The sequence below is a fragment of the Azolla caroliniana genome, unplaced genomic scaffold (genome assembly GCF_043228905.1).
Source record: "Azolla caroliniana isolate FFs.n. ecotype wild unplaced genomic scaffold, voAzoCaro1.0.p SCAF_65, whole genome shotgun sequence".
NCBI lineage: Eukaryota > Viridiplantae > Streptophyta > Polypodiopsida > Salviniales > Salviniaceae > Azolla > Azolla caroliniana.
The window spans coordinates 1-7500 of NW_028230500.1; the positions used below are offsets into that span (position 1 = coordinate 1).

General features: G+C 47.4%; 1 long non-coding RNA gene across 1 annotated transcript; it reads left to right on the forward strand.

Moving 5' to 3' along the window:
- The first annotated feature begins 983 nt into the window (after window positions 1-983).
- Window positions 984-5275, forward strand: LOC147849434 (uncharacterized). Its single transcript, XR_015531783.1, has 2 exons — window positions 984-2200; window positions 2304-5275. It is a non-coding gene; the product is annotated as an uncharacterized LOC147849434 (long non-coding RNA).
- Window positions 5276-7500: the final 2225 nt, after the last annotated feature.

Sequence of the window (7500 nt, forward strand, 5' to 3'; positions counted from 1 at the left end):
GCCGTGGGTTTTTGCAGTGCCCACAGGAGGACTTCATTCGGTGACTTTTCACGGTCGCCCTCCAAACGATCAGAATGAGGTAAAGCTTAGAAATACGTTTTATACTCGATTAATTTTTCCGTGCCCCTAGTTGGGTAGGCGTCGGTCCCTCGCTGGCCGGATCCCCCCAACGGAACCGTACGTGCAAGTCTCCCCGCATACGGCTCGCGCCATTTTTTATAGGTCAGGTGGGGTTCAGCGGCCCAGCGTTCATTCGCTGGTGAAACGTATCTCGTTTGGTAGCTTATGCGCGTACGATTGGATTGCTGCCCGCCCCCTTGTTTCGTAACTCTCTTCCAGGGTCCCTCTGTTGGTTGTTAAAGAGGATACTTCCCTTGGAGGGAGGGGGAAAGCAAATTATCCTCCCTGTGGGCAGCGCCCGCCGCCTGTCGTCGCACCGTAAACCCGCCAAGGCCCTGGCCTTGGGCCCGGAGGAACCAACCCGTGGGCCTAGCCACGGCGGTAAGGCCGGCTCCTCATTCTCACTCCTTTCTCCAGCAGGCAGCTTGAACAGAAGAAATCGGCCTCCTCATTCCCGTCAAATGACCCGGCCCTCCCGGCTCGACCGCTTGCTTGGTTACGTTTCTGTAGTTTCGTCGGTTCCCGTCCCGGCTTTTCTTGTATGCTTTCGGCAAGCAAAAAAAACGCTAGCGGGCCTACCACGCTTCGCGCCTGCGTCTTTGCCAGACAGTATTTGCCAGTAGTGCCATCCCACCCGACCTGAGGATTTAGTTTGTCCCTTGCTAAAATATCTTTGAAGAACTTGTACTGATTTTCCAGGTCGGTCCTCGCGAGCGGATATGGGCCCTAGAGGATGGTGTAGAAACTCTCTGCCCGTAAGTCGTGCCTGAAAGCGGTTCATCCGGGTGAAGCCGGCGGCGAGGAATTGACTGGTGCTGCGTTCACTGCTTGCTCGAAGGCCCGTATCCGCGCAGGCAGTAAGCAACAGATTGGTTCGTAACAAAAACAGCTTAGAAAAGAAAAAGAATAAAGTTATTTCCTATTAAACTAGTGATTGTAAAGAAAAAAATCCTTCACAACGCCAAGGTATTTTAGCAAGACACTACATAAGACTTTCGCCCTGGATGATATATGGGTTCTCATGAGAAAGAATGGTCGGTTTCCTTTTAATGAAGTAAAATCCACACCTTGACGCCCGGAATCCCGTAACGAGTGAATGTTTATTAGGAACCGAACTGATGGGCTTTCCCTAAAGTAACACCAAAAGTCTACCTCCTTTCGTGCGTCCTTCGCCTCCTCCTAAATAAATTCACTTTCTCTAAAGTAGCCCAATGGATTGTTAACAAGTTCTACGATATACTTATCTTCAAGCCAACCAAGTACTTTAGCACCTTATTGCATACATGTTCGAACTCAACTCCAGGTCGCGTATAATCACTCTCATTGCAATCAACCATGGCTACTCCAATATTAATTAATTTTGGCTTTCTTTCTATAAACTTTCGTTCCAGCCAGGGAAACGGTGAAGGATAGTGATTTACGGCATGACTGTACAGTTTAGCCGTCACCACTTGTAATTTGAGTCGATAGCCAAACACGGATTATGCCCTCTACGCAGACAGAGAACCGCCCAACCTAGCTGCGCAAATTGCTTGCTTGCTTGCTTGCTTGCTTGCCCCCTTCTTGCGGATGCGGAAGAACTTGCTTGCTGCTAAGTTTTATTAGCGCAGGTGAAGGCCTTTCCGCTGTCTGTGAGGCGGATAACGGGCAATCTCACTCATTGCGCTGTTTTATTGACTTCGCCACGGCACCACTTTTTTGGCGGATAAACGGCCTTCATGCTGCCGTTAGTCGAGGCGGCCCGATGAACCAGTGCAGCAGAAAAGAATTTCGGTTATAGAATGGCCGGTCTCTTTCACTTGCTTCTGATCAAAGGCCGGCAGAGAAGTAGCCGTACAGATAGCATAGGCTGCGGCCTATTCTTGCAGAGAAAACAACTTCGAGAATGATAACCCGTAGGTACCGGTGGGTTCGATCAGTCCCTGGAGTTCGCTAGGTGATATCTATACGGCAAGGAGGATATGAAGCTATCCCTACGGAATCCAATCCCTGTGGTCCTAGATCGGTCCCGAAGCACTAGTCCGGTACCTGCTGCAATCAGTCCCTATGGTACTTGCTGCAACCAGTCCCGAACCCAAAGGTTTGCTACGCTGCCGCTGTAGGCATAGTTGGTACCGATGTTCACTGAGATTGGGAATCCCCGCTTCGTGCTGATCGTATCGTATTCTCTTCGCTTATTGCAGCTGTGGTAATCGAGGCTTTGCTTTGTATTCTCGAAGTACGAACGCTAGCTGATCGCTTCGTATCCTTTCAACCGTTGAGGAGCTGCAACTGCTTGGCGTTGTCTATGGCCATGATTGTATCGCGGTTGGTTCGGGCGGGAATCAATCAAATCGCCACTTTTCACGCGCCCGCCGGTTCATCCCGGAGGAACCGCACAGGAGTAATTCAGACTGTTTCTCTAGTCAATTTCGCGTGACCGTAAGACGCAATTCTGCAAGCGGAAAAAGGGACTCGAACCCTCAACTCCAGCCTTGGCAAGGCTATACTCTACCATTAAGCTATTTCCGCCAGCGGAACCAGAGCCGAGTGCGGTTCTTCCCCCGTAGAGAAAGCGCTATAGCTTTCGGGGGAAGAACCGCAATGAAGACTTCATTGCGGTTCCCTTGGAACTATTGACTTGAGACTTCGATGACTCATCGATAGGTCCATGCCCGGAGAGATTCGAACTATCCCGGATTCGAAGTTTGGTGCTCGAGCTACAGGCACAAGTTGACCTTACAGACCGAACAGAGGCTAGTAAAATCTAACGCTTAGCTTAGAAGGTCGTAAGATCAGACCAGACTTCGCCCGGAAAACGAACGTAAAGCATTGAAAGAGCGTTGCTTAGTGGCTGGCTTTGGCCGCCTTTACGACCCAAAGACGAATCTCCGGGTCCCAGCTTATTATCCTGCAATGTTACGGATTGACTGTTACTGGTGCTAGGTAAGGAGTTTCAGTTTTGGGCGTCACTTTCGAAATATCTCGAGTAATGGGTTCATGTGAGTGCATGAACAATCCAACTACTCTACTAGGCTGCTTCCCGCCCTGTTTCGCAGCTTGCTCCCCTTCGGCGGCACGGCACGGCACGGCACGGCACGGCACGGCACGGCACGCACGCACCTGTCTTCCCGCATTCCGTCCGCTGAGCGCAAAGCGTCGACAAAGAAAGCAGCTACCTTTTCATTATTATACTGTAATCCCAGCGCAAACAAAAAAACTGCCATGAATATCGAGAACGGAACAAGAAGCCACAACGAAATCAAGTCAAGTCTACGGAAGCTTAATCCGTTTGTTCTTCGTAAACAATTGGATACAAAGTCAGTACTAACCCATAAGGCTCTGTTTCAGATTCAAAACTAGGGTTCAGCTATGAGATTTGACTCTAGGTCACGCCTTCGGTTTGTGTTTTCCGCTTGAAACATAATATCACTCGTTGTACCGGAACGGATCCCTGAAAAGTTACTTAATCCGCTGTTAGCGTCAAAAATTGTAAACCCCCTGAAGTTCATAAAGGAAGAGGTATAAAATATTGAAATGAAATTATACGTAGAAAACAAGGAGAAAAGAAACAAATCGCGTCATATATTCCAGGAACCAAATCAGTTTCCAATAAATAAGTCAGACTTGCCTCAACCTAAATCTCCGGAACTGGACCCAAAAAAGCCACTTGGGTTTGTGATTAATCAGGTCCCGGCGATAACACTAAGGTTAGTAATCTGACTCGGCACTAAATTGACCAGATTAGCATAATAGTACGTTGAAACAATTTCCTAGTTGATTCGGAATTAAAGAGAGAAATTTAGTAATATATCAAATGATTAATTAATATCAGCCGTTACCGCGGATTCCGTCACAAAGCAGGATTGCCATTACGTGGTTAATGAACCTACAGCAATGTTAAGATCTGTCGCAAGTCAAGAAAAGTTTCAATCAATCAACGAAAGAAGAATAATTCGTTTTTCATTCACAAAAATGAGAGAAGGCAAGACGCCAGGAAGAAAACGAAACCGAAGGAATAGAAATGAAGAATACAATTATGTAAAAGCAGCCTTCTGAACACTAGTAATAGTAGCCGCGCCGCTAACAGAAATGGGGAAAACACCACTAAAAGCCAAGAAAGCACCACGGTATTGCCCATACTTAACCAACTTTTAGTAATACTTTCATTATCATAATAAATTGCAAGGGAGATGAAAGAACAGGGTCCTCCTCAGGTTGTTCAAGAGGGTTTAAGGGTTTCCGTCGCTCGGACAAGTATGCAGCTTAAGCAACTGCGGAACGTGTCGCGTAAGCTGCCACTTAACCCGAAATTAGGTCAGTTGAAGTGAAAATAAAAGGAATTGGTCTTGTAAGAAAGGGATTTTCGCCGAAAAGTTCAAAAGAGGGAGGTCCTGTTACTATCAGAATTCACGACGTAATCCCAATGCTACATAATGGATGCTGACCCCCTAAAAAACGTCGTGTCTAAATACCACCATAGAGCTATTTGTCTCTACTCACCAACGTCAGAAGGTTTGGATTGGTCCTACAGCCCAGCAGGTCATGGAAGGCTTGGCTCGAGCAAGGCGAAGGAATAAACCCGAATAGAGCAGCGAAGCGGGGAGATGGAATGGAAAAAGTCGACTCAAATTAGAATAATTGCAGTTTAGTTAATACCTTACTCGTCTATTCGTTCATCCAATTTCTCCATACGACAAATATCCATTTTTTTTTGCCAATCGATCGAAAGAGTCGGCTCCGCGAAAGGTAGTTGCACTGCGGGGCTCACTCTGGAATTTGATCCTATGATTTAGAGCTATGTGGATGCCCTCCCTCCGCGTAGTCCCTCACCTTTCAGTTGTATATATCTATTTCTCTCCGTCTCTGCATAGCTACGGATACACGGCTTTAGCGCTTCATTCACCCAGTCTATTCTGTCAAAACTTACTTTCTTTATAATGCAAACCAACACTGGGGGAAGGTCCGATCCCTCCCCTCTATATCAATGACATGGTTCACCTCGTCGTGAGGTTACTTCCCTTTCCCATCTCTTTCTTGCTAGGAACTGCCATGAATGCAGGAGACTGCCCTGGGTATAAAGTGCCGAGGAAAGGGATTCGACGGAAGAGAAAGGGAACGAGATTGTTTAAAGCTAGAGCAACGGAATAACCATCTACTATCTCGGAAGAAAGAATTACCAACTATCACACCAAATTGCCAGTGGATGAGATCGGTTGAGTGGTATCGGTTGGGGATGGAATTGCACGTGTTTATGGATCGAACAAGATTCAAGCAGGAGAAATGGTAGAATTCGCCAGCGGTGTGAAAGGAATGGCTTCGAATTCTGAGAATGAGAATGTAGGAATTGTTATATCCGGTAGTGATACCGCCATTAAAGAAGGAGATATGGTCAAGCGCACTGGATCTATTGTGGACGTTCTTGTAGGAAAGGCCATGCCGGGTTGTGTAGTTGATGCGTTAGGAGTACTCATTGATGGAAAAGGTGGGGCGGCCGTTAGATCATCTGCGGTCGAAAAAGGTTGCATACAGGCATGAGACTAACCAGAACCCGCGAAGGGAGGCCGAGACCATAGCATGTCGCAAAAGAAAGCACGATTGAAGGCAAAGCGGACGAATGAAAATCATCGTGCAGCCCGGTAGTTTGGTGAAAGATGAGGCCGAAAGCAGCAAATCGGAGTCTTTTTCGGGTGACCATGCCCTATTCGTTCGTTCGACGTGTTGCCAGATAGACGCGGATATGCTCCCTGCCTGCTATAGGCACATTATGGTCAGGCCCGATTGAGTGCCACTTCTCCCGCCCGTAAACGAAAGTTTACAGCAAGCATGAGAGCGGATTACCTATCTATTCTATTGGGGACGGAAGACTGAACGACATCCCGGCAAGCCAAGCAAAGTGGGACCTTTCAACTCTTATCTTATTATGGTCCCAACCATCCGCAGGTAAAACCGGCGAGATCTTCGGCGGGAGGAAAGCCCCGGAAAGAAGTCAGAGGGCCCATACCACCTGCCTACCCTCCTAAGGCGGAACCGGCACTTGGTGAATGCCAAGTAGAAAACGGGAAGGAGCCTATGCATTTGTCATGCCCGGAGTTCGAAACAGAATAACGAAAAGGCAAGCAAGTTTTACCTGACTTAACTGAAAAGCCATTTTCCTCTCTGCAAACTCCAGGAGAGAGTGGACTTCAGGAAATCACAAAGTGGGTCCCCAAGGAGGAAAGGAGGAGGGAACTTGTGAGGAAGTTTCCACCCTCCTTTCGGCCTCTGGGGTTAAACAAGACCCAGATAAAGTCAAGTTAGAGAGCCGTGTAATGGGCGACTATTCCGCACGGTTCGGAGAGCACAACTACGATCACTTCTCCTCGGCAGAAGCTTGACTCTATCTTTGAGCGCGGTAGAATGAAGACGTGTAGAAGTCAAAGTCTCTGGGATTATTGCACGTAAATCTGTCCACGAACCTATGTAAACAGGGTTAAAAGCGGTGGATAGCCTAGTCCCTATAGGTCGTGGTCAACGGGAACTGATAATCGGCGACCGACAAACTGGAAAGACTGCTATAGCTATTGATACCATTCTGAACTAGAAACCAATCAACGCATAGGGCACCTTCGATAGTGAAAAATTGTTTCGCGTGTACGTAGTGATTGGATAAAAACGTTCAACCGTGGCATAATCGGTTAAGATTCCCCCGGAAGCCGGTGCTCTGGAATATCTCATTATTGTTGTAGTCACGGCTTCGGATTCTGCTCTCCTGTAATTCCCGGCACTACATCCTGGTCGTGCTACGGGAGAGTCTTCTAGAGATCATGGAATGCACGCATTAATCATCTATGACGATCCCAGTAAGTAATCAGTGGCATATTGATAAATGTCATTATCGCCACGTTGACTACTAGGTTGTGAGGTTTCCCTCGGAGATGTCTTCTATTCATATCTCTGTTCATCGGAAAGAGCCGCCAAAAGGTTAGACTAGACTGGTGTAGGTAGCTCGATTGCTTCACTCGTCATTGAAATATAAGCTGGAGACGTTTCTGTTTATACTCTTATCAATGTCATTCTCATTACAGATGGATAAATCCTCCCGGAAACTGAACCTCTCTATCGCGGAGTTTGGCTCGTTATTAACGTAGGATTACTCGTTAGTTGTGTTGGGTCTGCCGCTTAGCCGAAAGCTATGAAAGCACTTCGTGGCACCTTAAAATTGGAGCCGGCATAACATCGTGAAGTTGCCGCTTCTGCGTAATTTGGGTCAGACCTCGATCCCGCTATTTAGTATTCGCCATATTGCGGCGCTAGGCTTACCGAGGTACTTAAATAACTATAATATCCCCTGATCCCTATCGAATGACAGATTGTAGTTATCCTCGCGGCGGTCAATGGGTTCCCGGACTAGATCCCTTT